Genomic DNA, 17,111 nt, shown 5'->3' with positions numbered 1-17,111 from the left:
ATGAATTGTGCTAATCTAAAATCGATTTCTATATTTACATTTAGCAGACACACTTATGCAGAGTGACTTACAGTAGTGATTGCATACATATTTGTACTGGTCCCCCATGGGAATTGAACCCTCAACCCTGTTGTTGAAAGCACTATGCTCTACCAACTGAATCACACTGGACTGAAATAACTTCATAAAATAAGTTCTTTGAACAGCCCCTCTCGACCACAGTGACACTCCATTTCCATGCTGATGTCAAAGTTGGAGTCATTTTTTAAAGTCTCAGGCAGATCAAATTTTTCCTCTCATATTCTCTTTGGCAAACTAAACATTCCATCTGTCTACAGCATCTTCTTATATAATGCCCAGAAAGAGACAAAGAAGGCAGAATGGACTTGGGCTATATAACTTTATGTGTGCTCAGCATTTTCAGACCATTATGCTCATCATTGTTTTACATTTCCTTGGGTTATGAATAGTCTCACCATTTCACCTCAAAAAATGATGTATCACACAGTTAGAAAATGTAGGCCATTTTGGTAAAATAGGACCACCTTTTTACGATTTATTCTGAACAAAATAGACTAGTGCTTTCTTCAGAATTCTTTACAATTCTTTTGTTTGTTTGTTAAAATATTATTTGGGTAGATCAGCTTTTAATATTGCAAATAGATTGTAGCTTCCATCAATGTAATTGTCTGCAGAATTTCCAATCACAGTTGAAGTAGGAAGTTTACATACACTTAGGTTGGAGTCATTAAAACTCGTTTTTCAACCACTTAAAACATTTCTTGTTAACAAACTATAGTTTTGGCAAGTCGGTTAGGACATCTACTTTGTGCATGACACAAGTCATTTTTCCAACAATTGTTAACAAACAGATTATTAATTTATAAATTCACTGTATCACAATTCCAGAGGGTCAGAAGTTTAAATACACTAAGTTGATTGTGCCTTTAAACAGCTTGGAAAATTCCAGAAAATAATGTCATGGCTTTAGAAGCTTCTGATAGGCTAATTGACATCATCTGAGTCAATTGGAGGTGTACTTGTGGATGTATTTCAAGGCCTACCTTCAAACTTAGTGCCTCTTTACTTGACATCATGGGAAAATCAAAAGAAATCAGCCAAGACCTCAGAAAAAAATGGTAGACCTCCACAAGTCTGGATCATCCTTGGGAGCAATTTCCAAATGCCGGAAAGTACCACACTCATCTGTACGAAAAATAGTACGCAAGTATAAACACCATGGGACAGCGCAGCCGTCATAACGCTCAGGAAGTAGAGGCGTTCTGTCTCCTAGAGCTGAACGTACTTTGATGCGAAAAGTGCAAAACAATCCCAAGGCAACAGCAAAGGACCTTGTGAAGATGCTGGAGGAAACAGGTACAAAAGTACCTATATCCACACTAAAACGAGTCCTATATTGACATAACCTGAAAGGCTGATCAGCAAGGAAGAAGCCACTGCTTCAAAACTGCCATTAAAAAGTCAGACTACGGTTTGCAACTGCACACGGGGACACAGATCATACTTTTTGGAGAAATGTCCTCTGGTCTGATGAAACAAAAATAGAACTGTTTAGCCATAATGACCATCGTTATTATTATTATTATTATTATTATTATTATATATTATATATTATCGTTATGTTTGGAGGAAAAAGGGGGAGGATTGCAAGCCGAAGAACAACATCCCAATCGTGAAGCACGGGGTGGCAGCATCATGTTGTGGGGGTGCTTTGCTGCAGGAGGGACTGGTACACTTTACAAAATAGATGGCATCATGAGGCAGGAACATTATGTGGGTATATTGAAGCAACATCAGTCAGGAAGTTAGAGCCTGGTCGCAAATAGGTCTTCCAAATGGACAATGACCCCAAGCATACTTCCCCAAGCATACTTCCAACTTTGGGGTCATTGTCCATTTGGAAGACCCATTTTCGACCAGGTTCTAACTTCACAAAGCCCTGACCTCAAACCTGTAGAAAATCTGTGGGAAGAACTGACAAAAGCGTGTGCGAGCAAGGAGGCCTACAAACATGATTCACTTACACCAGCTCTGTCAGGAGAAATGGGCCAAAATTCACCCAACTTATTGTGGGAAGCTTGTGGAAGGGTACCCAAAACGTTTGACCCAAGTTAAACAATTTAAAAGCAAGGCTACCAGATACTAATTGAGTCTATGTAAACTTCTGACCCACTGGGAATGTTATGAAAGAAATAAAAGCTGAAATACATAATTCTCTACAATTATTCTGACATTTCACATTCTTAAAATAAAGTGGTGATCCTAACTGACCTAAGACAGGGAATTGTACTAGGATTAAATGTCAGGAATTGTGAAAAACCGAGTTTAAATGTATTTGGCTAAGGTGTATGTAAACTTCAGACTTCAACTGTATATAACATTCTATTGGTTGCATATAATTTAAATGGAAACATTTTAAGTTTTGAATCTGGCATCGTGTTGCGTGTCAATTCATGTGCCATGGAATCGGTACATCGGAAATCTTTTCCCAACCATTTAGCAATCAATATGGCACAGCTGGTCATTTTTGGTCCTTAAATGAAACTGGTATGTATTTTTTTTTATCACAATTTTATTTAACCAATTTTGATCTTTCATGCTGGACTGACAGACAAGTTCCATACTTTTCCCGCCTTCCACATGCCTCTTCCATTTTTGTGGTAATGCTGCATGTGTGACAACTCCATCAGTCCCATTTATGATATAATTTACAAAGATTATACCTTTTTTTTTTTTTAATTTTATTTATTTTTTAACAATGAGAATATTTGAGTTTAACCACAATATTTGTTGTATTATTTGTTCTGTATTTTCTGCTGTATTAAACTGAAGTCGCAACCAATTGTCTATGGCTTGTTTAAAAAATAATTCGATTATTTTGTTTTCTTATCACCAAAAGTGAGAGGTTGTAATCTGTAATAAAGGGGAAAGGGCCATTCTTGAACATGGGGTGAGACGTTATTACTAATTTGCTGGAGAACCAGTCGGATTTAAGTGTAACTTTTGTATGACTGATGCCTTTAGTGAGAGGTCTAATGCTTTAGTATTTAATCATTTCTGCCCTCCGAATTCATATTCATTATATTAATAGGCCCTTTTACTTTTGTCTGGCTTGCCATTCCAAATAAAATATCATCTTTTTTGCTCATATAATTTTCAAAAACTAGTCGCTAGGTGTAGGCAAAACCATAAGCAAATAGGTAAACTGTGATATGACTAAAGAGTTAATCAGCTATTTTCCTTCCCATGGTAGCAAGATCTTATCTATTTTTCTAACTTTCTATTAAAATGTATTGGATTGAGATCATATATGTTTCACCTGTCCTTGTTATTGTCTCCACCCCCTCCAAGTGTCGCTTGCTTCCCCCGTGTATTTATCCCTGTGTTTCCTGTCTCTCTGTGCCAGTTCATCTTGTATGTTCCAAGTCTACCAGTGATTTTTCCCATACTGCTGCCTTTGCTATACTCCTTTTTCTAGTCCTCCTGGTTTTGATCCTTGCCTGTTCTGGACTATGTACATGCCTGCCTGACCATTCTACCTCCCTTGACCTTGAGCCTGTCTGCCACTCTGTACCTCCTGGACTCTGAACTGGTTTTGACCTTTTGCCTGTCCACAACCATTCTCTTCCCTACTCCTTTTTGGATTATCAAACATCTTAAACTTCAACCATCTGCCTCCTTTGTCTGCATCTGGGTTTCACCTTGCGTCATGATCATTTCTTTCTTTCGGGATATGTATACCAAGTATGTCCACATCCCCGTCAGACCATTTTATTGGTGAACTACACGGTAACTTAAGAGTTGTATTTTTTGTGATCCAGTACGTAATATACACTTATCATAATTTGGTTTTAACCCAGAGAGGTTAGAAAAAGTATCTAGATCCTCTATGAGGCTGTGGAGGGATTCTGATTGTGGATTTAAAAGAGCATGAATCATCAGCGTCCAATGACACCTTTGTTTTTAAGCCTGGGATTTCTAATCTCTTAATATTATTGTTGGATCTGATTTTAACAGCTAACATTTCAATAGCAATAATAAATAGATATGTCGATAGTGGACAACCTTGTTTAACTTATCTTGACATTTTAAAACCATAACTTTAACCCCTTTTAAAAGAGATTCTCCAAACTTTAACAGCTTCTACCCCAAAGCCGTAATACTTCTGAACATCTAATCAATTGGCTACCCACACTATTTGCATTGCCCACCCCCACCTTTTACGCTGCTGCTTCTCTCTGTTATTATCTATACATAGTCCCTTTAATAACTCTACCTACATGTACATATTACCTTGACTAACCGGTGCCCCCGCACATTGACTCTGTACCGGTACCCCCTGTATATAGCCTCGCTATTGTTATCTTACGGCTGCTCTGTAATTATTTCTCTGACATTGTTTTTGGTATTTTCTTAAAACTGGATTGCTGGTTAAGAGCTTGTAAGTAAGCATTTCATTGTAAGGTTGTATTCGGCGCATGTGACAAATACGATTTGATTTGTGGGCACTTTGGTGTTGAGCACTGAGCTGTAGTCAATGAACAACATTATCACATAGGTGTTCCTTTTGTCCAGGTGGGAAAGGGCAGTGTGGAGTGTGATTGAGATTGGGTCATCTGTGGATCTGTTGGGGTGGTATGCAAATTGGAGTGGGTCTAGGGTATCCGGGATGATGGTGATGATGTGAGCCATGCCCAGCCTTTCAATTTGCAAGCCTTGCCACATCTGATGAGCGTCAGAGCCGGTGTCGGAGGATTCAATCTTTGTCATGTATTGATGCTTTGCCTGTTTGATGGTTTATCTGAGGTCATAGCAGGATTTCTTATAAGCGTCTGGATTTAGTGTCCCTCTCCTTGAAAGCAGTAGCTCTAGCCTCGGTGCGGATGTTGCCGGTAATCTATGGCTTCTGGTTGGGATATGTACGTACAGTCAACGTGGGGATGACGTCGTCGATGCACTTATTGATGAAGCCGGTGACTGAGGTGGTATACTCCTCAATGCCATTGGATTAATCCCGGAAGATATTCCAGTCTGTGCTAGCAAAACAGTCCTGTAGCGTAGCTTCCACGTCATCTGACCACTTCCGTATTAATTTTGGCTCTGTATACATTTCTGTGTGTGGAGTAAAGGTGGTATAGAGTTTTTTCCCCCCTCTGTTTGCACATGTGACAAGCTGGTAAAACTGATTTAAGTTTGCCTGCATTAAAGTCCCTGGCCATTAGATCGCCGCTTCTGGATGAGCATTTTCTTGTTTGCTTATGGCCTTATACAGCTCATTGATTGCGGTCTTAGTGCCAGCGTCGGTTTGTGGTGTTAAATAGACAGCTACGAAAAATATATAACTATAAAATATATAGAAAACTCTCTTGGTAGATAGTGTGGTCTACAGCTTATCATGAGGTACTCTACCTCAGGCGAGCAATACCTTGAGACTACATTAATATTAGATCGCACACCAGCTGTTATTGACAAATAGACACACACCCCACACCTCATCTTACCGAACACAGCTGTTCTGTCCTGCCAATGCACAGAAAACCCAGCCAACTGTATATTATCCGTGTCGTCGTTCAGCTGCGATTCGTGAAATATAAGATATTATAGTTTTTAATGTCTCGTTGGTAGGATAGTCTCGAATGGAGCTCATCCATTTTATTCTCCAGTGATTGCACGTTGGCTAATAGAACGGATGGTATAGGCGGGTTATTCTCACAAGGTACCCTGATCTCCCCTGTATTTCCTTCTTTTCTTCATGCGAATGACAGGATTCGGTCCTTGTATGGGAGCAAGTTTATATCCGTTGCGTCCCACTCATTAAAGAAATAATCTTGGTCGAGTTCGAGACCTGTTTTGATATCCAAAAGCTCTTTACGGTCATAAGAGACGGTAGCATAAACATTATGTACAAAATAAGTAAGAAACAATGTGAAAAAAACATGCAAAATAGCACAATTGGTTAGGGGCCCATAAAACGGGAGCCATCCCCTCTGGCGCCATTCTTCATAGCCCCTTGCTTTAACTACTGTCATAGAATTAGCTAAATATTTTGACATAGAAACTGATAAAAACACACAGGTGCTAAATCAAGGTGACATACAAAGATTAGGTCCAAGAGCAAGAGAGGGAGTGCAGTGATGTAATGTCCACTTCTAAAGAATCATTGTGGAATCTGAAAAGACACTTAAGTGGCATTGTTTAAAGTGGCTAGTGATACATTACATCAAGATGCAGTAGATGGTATAGAGTACAGTATATACATATCAGATGAGTAATGTGGGGTATGTAAACATTATATGAAGTGGCATTGTTTAAAGTGGCTAGTGATACATTTATTACATCAATTTTTCCATTATTAAAGTGGCTGGAGTTGAGTCAGTATGTTGGCAGCAGCTACTCAATGTTAGTGATGGCTGTTTAACAGTCTGATGGCCTTGAGATAGAAGCTGTTTTTCAGTGTCTCCGTCCCTGCTTTGACGCACCTGTACTGACCTCATCTTCTGGATGATAGCGGGGTGAACAGGCAGTGGCTCGGGTGGTTGTTGTCCTTGATGGTTGTTGTACTTAAAGTGCGCAATGAAATGTTGCGCACTTCATGTCCCTACCCGCCTATCGTGTCCCACTCACAAATGCTTCACAATCTATTTCTTTGTAGGCTATAGCCTTGAAATAATTTAAATAATATCGCCTAAACAAGGTTCCATTTCTGAATGTGTATATGCTGTTCAATATGTCATGTAGTCCATTTGAAATTATGTTCACCTTTTCATGTTTATTCAAATACTTTTCATTCAAATCCATATGGTTTGGTTTCAATACTTAAAAACCAATTGGTAGGTCAATGTGGGAAAAAAATACTGATGGGTGTTGGTTAAATTGTGATTTTAGTGAATGGAGCTAATTTGGACCTGGATATTTTTTCTTCTTCCTGTGAGCGTGGATTGGTTTCTAGTGGTGGTAGGAAAAGACATGAAGCGGCACAGCTCCATGAGCAATGAGTGGGATTTCCAACCACTCAACTCTGCTCACTTACTCTGTTCTCAATCCACTGCATCTGCATCACAGTGTGTCTCACTTCCGCATCTGTGGTGACATGTGACAGAGCTAGAGCGATGTTTGTTAGACAATGGGACATCCCAAAAATCGGTCTTCTCACAAAATCGTCCGTAGCATCTGAATAGCCTACAAACTATTATGAGCCCTCTACAGATCGATGAGACTCTCACGAACACGGTGGAGTTCTCCGTTTTGCTCTAAGACCCCCACGAGCGTCTTGGGACTCGTCTGAATTCGGTACAGCCAATCTGCCAACTTCTGTCTGTAGCGTCCAAACAGTTTGAGCTACATACTAAAATGACCCATCTGGAAAGGTGAGACTCTCACGATGATGTACATGTCAGTTTTTTTGCTATAGGACGCCCACAGGCTTCACAAGACTCGCCTGAATGTCCCCCAGTGCCAGTTGAAAAAATGAATGGAAGTATATATGGTGCCAATAAGGGGTTAAAAAAATGTACAAATTAAGAATAATCCTGAATATCTCTCAATATAGGACAGACCCCCCCGGTTTAGACAGGGCTTAGACTCTTATGGGTTATAGTCTCTTCCCACACTTGAGGCATTTATGCCTATTGAGTTGTGTTACAGCATTGTATGTGTGGGCCAAAAAGCCCAAACCAACACATAAGCTCCCATTTCACGGTTTCAATCCACTTTGTAAGCCCACGCTACAGTAATCAACTCCCCACTGTTTCTCAAAAGACTCCACTGTACAGTACACAGTAAGAGATGGAATTTCTAGGAGAAAGCCATATTTACAGTTTTAGTGACAGTTCTGCTGCCAGAATTCTAACCACTGTGGCCCCTGGCGTTCCAGTTGGGACACATAGTTGGTCCCCCACTGACAAACACACAAAAAAAACATATATATCAGGGTTGAGGTCCCCATTAAACAAACAATTCTAATAAAGCAGTCACAGCAGTGACAACTTAACGGTAACTTTTGAGATGATTGTTCTTTCTATGATGAAAGAACCTGGTGCTGAGATTGAAAATAGTGACAACCCTGTCTGCCTGAGTCTTGGCACTTGGATAGTCTCAGACAGCTGTGGGGATTTGCCAGCTTGTGCATATGCAAGTTGCTGATATGAACTGGCACTGTTCTGACACAAAAACATGAATCGGTCTCTTTGAGAAGATTTCAGCCTATTTTAATCGATCTCTTCGACAACATTTTCATCGCGATTTTCTCTCTCAAGTTCATGCTGTACTCTCTTCGGTTATCCCCATTGGATAACTCTTTTGAGTTCCATGTAGAACCTTCTGTGGAAAGGGTTTGAGTTCCATGTAGAACCTTCTGTGGAAAGGGTTCTGCATGGAACCCAAAAGGATTCTACCTGGAATCAAAAAAGGGTCCTCCTAAGGGAACAGCCGAATAGCCCTTTCTGGTTTTAGGTAGCACCACGTTTTCTAAAGGTTTAGCCTCATGTCAGCACCGGAAGATGTGCACACTTGGAGTGCGGAGAGTGCAAGGAATAAGGAGAGGACCTGACTGAGCACCTCTAAATTAATGAAGGGGATGAGGTTGGAATGTGCCCTGAGAATTAGCAGGGCCAGGATTCTTTATTCTCAACAAGCCAACTCTTGGCCTAATTGGGAGCTAGTGAGGACCAGTACAGTGAGCGGAGGATATGTGTTCATTAAGCTGGCTAGGAGTTGGAATTTACTTCACAGAGGGAAAAGTGTGATTTATTCACAACTCCTGCTGACATTCCAGTCAGCGGAGAGCGATGGGGTACAGTCCTCTAATAATTCATTGGTGTCAGAGATCCAAAGAGGGTACAGAGGGCATCCATCCGTTCTCTGTAGGTTTGTGAGGGTTAAACTTAAAGATGGATATTAGTACCCAAGGGATTGGTTCCCTGAGATCCAGACAAAGCGTGGCATTCAGAGAATCTAGTAATGGCCAGGTGAAGGGATTGGGTGAAAAGCTTATAATCTGGCACGGTGTGGAGATGATGATTGGCTACTACTGTCTTGTCAACATGTGCTATTCTTTTCCTGGTTACATTTTAGTAGCTTTATTACTGACAGTGTTTTTATCTGTTCTGTATCATATCTCTTCGGTTTTCCTTAGAAAACAGGACATTGCATGAAACACTTTAAGACATATTCAAGAAATAACTTACTGTAATTGTAGCCTTAAAATGCTCTTATTTGACTTCTATCTCTTGGTTCCGGGAGAAAGTGGAGTGCTACTTTAATGAGCAAGCTATCATGACTATCATAACAGATGAGCGGGGCCACAGACCCTGACAGACCTGCAACCCATATGAGGATAAGTATGCATGCTTTGCGCTAACTAGTTACATATGAACTCTGCCTACCTCTAAATCTTTCATTGGGATGTGAAAGTCACAGTTTCTCTCAGGATGGTGATGATGCAGAATGCTTTGCTACTGCAAGTCCTGGACTCTGGGACTGTGACAAAGACAGACTTTTCCACAGAAGGAGTAGCCGGACAACATTTGATGTCCTAAACGAGCCACAGAACCAAGCTCATGTGAAGAATGGACCCTGTGACACATTCATCATTGCATGAATCAGAACTACTGTAGGCCATAAGGCTCTGAGAATTCAGAAGTGCCTTTCAGAGGCAATGGATGCTGTCTAACAGGGCGTGAATATCACCGATAATAGACTGCACTCCATATTCCATGACTGCAAATAACCAGGTTATTGTGATAGGTATTTTCTGAGAAATTAGATTGTTTGTTGTTGTTGTCTCCATTCCTTGCAATGGGATCTGGATCCCATCAGAAATTTAAATGTGCAAGGGGAACAAAAACACACTTGGTGAAAACAGCAGAGTGGAACGCAGCCACTGGGAAGATCTCAATTGTATACCCCTCGTGTCCTCTCTCTTCGTCTCCTTCTGAAAACCCATTTGTTGAGAAAGCCAGAGGTCCCTCCCTTCTGACCTTCTCCTCCAATGGGTTTTGAGAAGGAGGCGAGGACAGAGGACATGAGGAGTGTGCAATTGAGACTCTCCCAATGTAACGGATTCCTTTGCTGACATAGCAGGAGCTAGCCTCGGCATTAAACGTAGAAAACACAGTGACTCCAAAAATATCCATGTCTAAACAGCCTGATCCCACAGAGACCCTTTCACATACATACACCACATACACTATCTCTGTCCCTGGGAGTGAAAATATACTGAAACATGCACCTTTCAAGTCAAGGGGGCATGCATAGATTTTTCCTGGCAGAATAGCAGCAGCACTCTCCTGTATTGACTCTCAGTTTCTCACACGTAGAGCACAACTTTCCGTTTTATTTCTATTGTATTCTATTCCTCAATGACTCATGGATGGTGTTTTGTCAGACTTCAGACCAAAAATATATTTTTGAGGTCGTTCGCTTGACCCCAAAACGCAGGGAGAGAGTTGTGATGAACATTTGCATAATAAGTCTGGTTCAGGCACGGGCTCTCCTTGCCCAAGGCCTGGCGGTTGGTATCTTCACACAATTTTTCCTTGTAACTCCACAGATCTCTAGAATACATGCTGGCAGGCAGCTAATGCAGTGCACAGTGCTTGTGTAACCTGTCACCTTGTGGTTTAGATCAAAGCATGGCATGACGAACCACCACTTTCTTTCTTTCAGTACTGTTCCTATGTCACTCTTTGTGTTGAGTATTGTGTCCAATGTCTCTTTACACATCGGTAGCTCAGTGTCAGGAGTCACTGATATCAGAGTGAGGAATGTCACCGGCACTGACAGCAGAGGGGAACTTTCGCTATCACCTCCCATTTAGGGCAAAGTTGGCAGGTTCTTGCCAAGCTGTCATCTTCAAGAGCCAATAGATGAAAAGCCAGATAGCCACTGTAGGATCTAGGGTGACCCTACTGTACTGTAGCTCTGAGGGCTATCTCAGACCCTATAGCTCTCTCAAGCCTTAAAGGGCCCAGCCTTTTCTCAGGCTGGCCTACCACACAGCTGCCTACAGAGCTGGGGGGGGCAAACTCAGTCGGAGGGCGTGGGGAGAGACCATGAATAATGTGAATCGACACCACTGACAAAAGATCTGAAGTACCCTGCTTACCACCCCTCACCATGGGCCAGGAAGGAAAAAACACTATCTAACATCATTCATTTATTCATAGCGTTTACTCACCATTAATCAAATAGTGGGGCTCTTTGGGATTTCAAATCAACGAAGTAAACAAGAATGAAGTCGGTGATTGGAAATTGGAAATGAATTAGCTTTGCTTACATGAAACTCTGTATATTAGACTGCATGTGCGGCGAGGCAGGATCAATACATACCGTATATTCTGTGCTCTTTTGAACTTCTCAGTGATGTGTTCTTTAAAGTGAAATCTTTAAATTAAAGGGGAATTTCACCTTGGCTCTGCCACGGCTGTTCAATTCATAGTGAACCACAAATTCTGGCATTCATAGCAAATGCTGATACCACCTGATAGGTAGATGGGGGGCCCACAAACTTGAATAATGGCATTGTTAACTTCGAACGACCAACGCACAGTAATCTCAGAATTTCTCTAAACCCAATTTTTGGGGTGTTCTGTGCCGGCCTGTGCTAATTACAAAGAAGTGAGAAAATTAGTAGACTTTTGCCAACACCACTCTGTATTTTGATACTTTGTGCAAGGCAATTGATCAGCATTAAAAACTTTGCAGATAGGTCCTCCCGAGCGGCACAGTGGTCTAACGCACTGCATCGCAGTGCAAACAGAAATAAATCATTCTAAATAACAAAATGGCTAAATTTACGAGTTAGTAAGAATGTCTCATCCCGTGTGGCCTTTTTTTTAGCATACTTTAGGTTATTTGAAAACGATATCATGTCCAAAATATTGTTATTTTTTAAACAGGCCACAGAAAGTTGTTTGCAATTTCAGTTTAATCCACCAGAAAAGACAGAACAAATAATACAACAAATATTGTGGTTAAACTCAAATATACTAATTGATCAAAAAATCTTCATTGGCTGTACTAGATTTCCCGTTCCTCCTGAAAGCCCTAATCTGCTCACTTAAATTAATAGAGATCCTGGTCATGATGCTACAGTATGTTGTTACAGCATAATCAAAGTGAGGACAATCGGTGATCTACTGTATACTCATGGCCTATTGTAAACTGAAAGTCACACCTTTCTAGTTCTCCTCAACCTGCCCCAAACGCCACCCGGGAAAAAAAGCACGGTTGCCAAGGTTAGTTTTACTAGATTCTTAAGGCCATGCATCACAGGCAAAAATTGAGATTTTGCTTCCATCTGTCAATTTTCATATTTTGGTATATTTTGCAACTATACTTTCATTACTTTCCATACTTTCATAAAATGTACAAATAAATTGGCAATAATGTATATAAATACTTAATTTGTATCATTTTATCCCAAATCTGTCAACTACACCTACCATAAATGTAATTCTTGATTGCATGTTTCATGTAGAACTTCAACCTCTATTTTTAAAACTTTCCATGTTGAATCATATATCATTCAAAAGCTTGTTTTCCAGAGCATATCCTTAGTGGCTATATCATGGCTATATCCTTTGTAGACGGAGTGTTTCGTGCTGAAAGATTAGTAATTTCCTGACATCTGGATCTGGATCAACGTAAAGAGAGACAAAATGAGAAAATCTCGAAGAATATACCTACAGTATGTGAATAAAAATAGACGATCTCAGTCAGCCAATGCGAGAAAAGCAGATAAAGGAAGAAAAATATTTGCCTGATCTGCCGATCGAGGCAGTGGCAGTACAGGTAGAGGAGGAAAAGGAGGTAGCCCGCAGCAGCTCGTTGAGACGCAAATTAGTTAAGATCAGCCAGCCAACAGTGGCTTTTATTCCACATGTCTCAAATAAGCCAGACATGATTCGATTTGCCCTGAGTGTCTGAACTGAAAATCACCATAGACTTCACCAACCAGTGATTCTGTAATTCTGTCATGATAGAATGTGCAGACTGTGAAGGTGATCATGATGCATTTAGGAGGAGTGTTTACACGTCCCCCAGTCTGCAGGAGGGCTCCAAAGAGATGTGGCATTTGATATAAATGTGAGGATGGTTCTTCTTGCCCACAATCTTGGACTTGGATATGCAGCTCTAAAGAAAATAAGCAAAGTCCTAGGGATTCCTTCATTGCGTCTCAGCTCATATCAGAGACATAACAGGAGAATGAAAGGTAAATTAAAAGGGAGAGTAGCCCATTATTGTCAGGTGACTTGCTGTGTATAAATAAAATGTATTTCCTTGCTCCAGCAAATGTATTCAAAGTTAACAAAACAGAGTGATAGGAAAACCTATCAATGAGACTGCCACATAGGCCAGTGTCATAGGGCTGTAGCCTAATGTGATTAGTGAGAAATTAGCTTTACATAAAGTAAATACAAGCTGGTATGCTAATATTTACAATGGGTAACATGCTGATATTTAGTCCTGCAGTTATGTCTAATGTCGACAGACATAATAAGTACCCCCACTTTAGTTGCAGATATTCAGAGAGGGCTACAGTCAATGGAGAGTGCTGCAAAGATAATTAGAAGAGCATACACAGATATAGACCCAGACATAGCAGAGTTGCTGAAGGAGGATGAGGATGCCATCATAGACATTGATGTATCTTTGCATGGCACTTGGCACAAGAGAGGATTCACTTCCAACTACGGGATAGGTATGTGCATTGGTGCTGGTACCAGCGAGCCATAGAAAATGGTAAAGATCCACCCTGTCACAAAAACCTAAAAAAACAATTATAGAGAGGTTGCACAGAAAATGGTACCTGTATATCATAGGATGTCAAATTATAACGCTCTCAAAAGCATGACGCACGGAGGAACCCAGAATGCAAATGAATGTCTGAACTCTGTAATATGGTTTCGATGCCCCAAAACTGTCTTTGTGGGCAAAAGCCGCATTGCAGCCAGTATGGCAGTAGCCACGTTCAATGAGTGTCACGTTCTGACCTTTATTTCCTTTGTTTTGTATTTATTTAGTATGGTCAGGGCGTGAGTTGGGTGGGGGCAGTCTATGTTTGTTTTTCTATGATTTGGGTATTTCTATGTTTCGGCCTAGTATGGTTCTCAATCAGAGGCAGGTGTCATTAGTTGTCTCTGATTGAGAATCATACTTAGGTAGCCTGGGTTGCACTGTTTGTGGGTGATTGTCTATGTTGATGGCTTGTTTCAGCGCAGCTCACATTAGCTTCACGGTTGTTATTTTGTTTACTGTTTGTGCATAGTGTTTCAGTGTTCCGTTCTTTCTTTAATTAAACATACAACATGAACACATATCACGCTGCATATTGGTCCTCCGATCCTTCTCGCCTCTCCTCTTCAGATGAAGAGGAGGACGACCGTGACAATGAGGGAGCCACTTCTATATCAAATGTGATGAACAAATTGTGGCTTGACAGCACTTTGGTGACACTGGAGCAATCAGAGAGGAGTTGTGAGAGCTGATGCTCCTTCAATGGAGTGTGCCAAGCGTAGGTACTGTCGCAGTCAAGAAAGTAAAGCATCACCAGCAACAACTCAAAGAGGGCCTTACATATGGGTCAGGCATAGCTGATTAAGGTTCTGCACATTTCAACAGCCATAGAAAATCCTTGTATGTGACAAATTGAGCAAAGTGATATGAGAATTTGCCCAAAACTGCATATTTGCCCAACACTTCCAGTATTCAAAGCACATGCTCTCTTGCTTGAAACAAATGTATTAAATGTGCTAATGTATTTGTAAAATGTTTATTTTATGTTTATTTGTCAGTTTAGAAGTGATATATGAATAAGAGTTTAATTAATGTGACATAAATGATCATATTTATGGAAAGTACATTTTAATTGCATTAGCCTATCATCGGCCATTCCCATGGACGTACATTCCCATTATTCCACACACAGATTCGTAAGTCTTATAGTCAGACTTTTACAGATGCTTTTTAAAAAAAATATCTTGTGTCGTTTTGATTTTAAGTGTTGTTTTATGTGTAAATATATGCAAAATATGCATCCGTCATATATGTGAGTATTGTTTTTTAAATAATTCCATGAAATGACAGTATTTTGATGAACTGATCTGTAAAAGCCTGACCATTGAATGTCTTATCACATTAAAACAACAACAACAATATTCTGCCTTGAAGCAATGTGTTGAAAAACAGATTCTCGTAATATGCAAATTATGGTCGGTTTGCCTCATTTACATTTTTATTATTTTAATAAATAAAACTTGTAATACAATAATATATTTTAATTATATATACTTTCAACTGTTAAAGTTTCAGTCTAATCAGAGTAAAGAAAAAAATCCCTATTAGCCTGTGGTGCCTGGCCTTAAAATGTGTAGGCAGCATTTGTGTGTTAGAGTCACCTTTCATTCTTAATTGATCTACTGTTTCTATCATAGGCCACTGTAATCGATGGGGGCTCAGGGCGGTACCATTCTGCTCATTTGATGAAGGTGCAGATGGATCACATTCAAACTTTGAAGACCGAGATCAAGTCATTGAAGGCAGACCAGCAGAAAGAGAAACATTATCTGAGGGCAGAGATACGGGCGATAGCTGATGCATTGGTCCAGAGCCAGGCAGTGTTGGCGGAGAGTCACTTGTCATTGGCGGAGAGTCAGGCGGAGAAGGACGTGTTGAAGAGGACGAGGAACGAGATGGAGTCACAATCCATGCCAGGCAAACATGTGAGATCTGGAACTACACCTCCGACAGGAAGAGTCAACATACGTGGCGGATTCGTCAGGTCGTCGGTTCACCCTGACATTTACATTCCTCTTCTGACAATAGTAATTGACCAACTGCTCACCAGGCACAGCAAGGGCCGTCCGGACCGTTATGCTGTTCTGCTATTCCAAGGATGTGTAACCGAAGAGAGATACCACAAGTGGACACAGAATACCAACTGGGATGGATATACTGAGGCAAATGTGGCTTACCAGTGAACCTCTGGGTATTCATCATTAATACTGTGTCTCAGAATTTTCTGTCCATAACTAATGCATCCCGAAAAAGCATTAAAGACAGAGTATTAATGATGAGAAAGTCAGGACATAGCTTGCTCTCCCTTATGCAAGGAATTGGGCACTTTACCATGTTTACTACAGTATATACTGTAGGCTATGTTTACCTTTCAGACTGCACAGTAGCCTAATAAACAAATGCAGGTGGCTTCTATCTTCAAAATTCTTTAAATGCTTTATTATCCAAATGTTTAAAGTGATTGTTTGCGACCTCATGCAACCGCAAAATGTCGATAAAGCATATACTGTACAGTACTGTATTTCTTCATCAGCATCTTTATGCTTTCGTTAATAAAATATTGATGAAAATACTCTTTCAAAATGCAGATGTGTATTTCGTTATGGATACATAACGAATTACTATGGCAATACATATCACTGAATGACAGAAATATTGAAACAAAGTAGGCTAATGAAGGTAAACAAATTCATCAAATGTACTTCTTAGTTAGGTTGGCTGTATCACAACCGGCCGTGATTGGGAGTTCCATAGGGCGGTGCACAATTGGTCCAGTGTCATCCAGGTTAGGGGAGGTTTTGGCCGGCCGAGATATCCTTGTCCAAAAAATAGGGATGGTGGGTTTATGGTTTCCCTCCCTCTAAAAACAGATATAAATATTTTGGGCTTTATAAATATTATTTTGGCCTTTATTCAGATTACAAACGCTCGCTTTAGGTTATTTCAAAACAAAATCATGTCCAAAATATAATTATTTTTAAACAAAGAGATTATTATTATTATTATTATTATTAATTAATTTAGAATTATATAAAAGCCCCTTAGATATATATTCTCACAGATCAGATTTGCCCTAATGAAAAATTCCCCTTAGATATTAATTTAAAATCCCCAATCCTCTAAATCTAATTATTGGCGGAGAGTAACATCATTGAAAAAAATATTTTTAGATATACTGTAGTCTCACTAGTGTTGAGTATTGTGCTGTTAAAAGTGGTGTAGGTCTTATTTATTTAAAAAGCATATTGAAGTTAGAAGCAATAGGATTTGAAGCAATAGCCTACTCGCATGTG

This window comes from Oncorhynchus keta, chromosome 1 (assembly GCF_023373465.1).
Source record: "Oncorhynchus keta strain PuntledgeMale-10-30-2019 chromosome 1, Oket_V2, whole genome shotgun sequence".
In the NCBI taxonomy this organism is placed as follows: domain Eukaryota; kingdom Metazoa; phylum Chordata; class Actinopteri; order Salmoniformes; family Salmonidae; genus Oncorhynchus; species Oncorhynchus keta.
Note: the sequence above shows the minus strand (reverse complement) of the source record.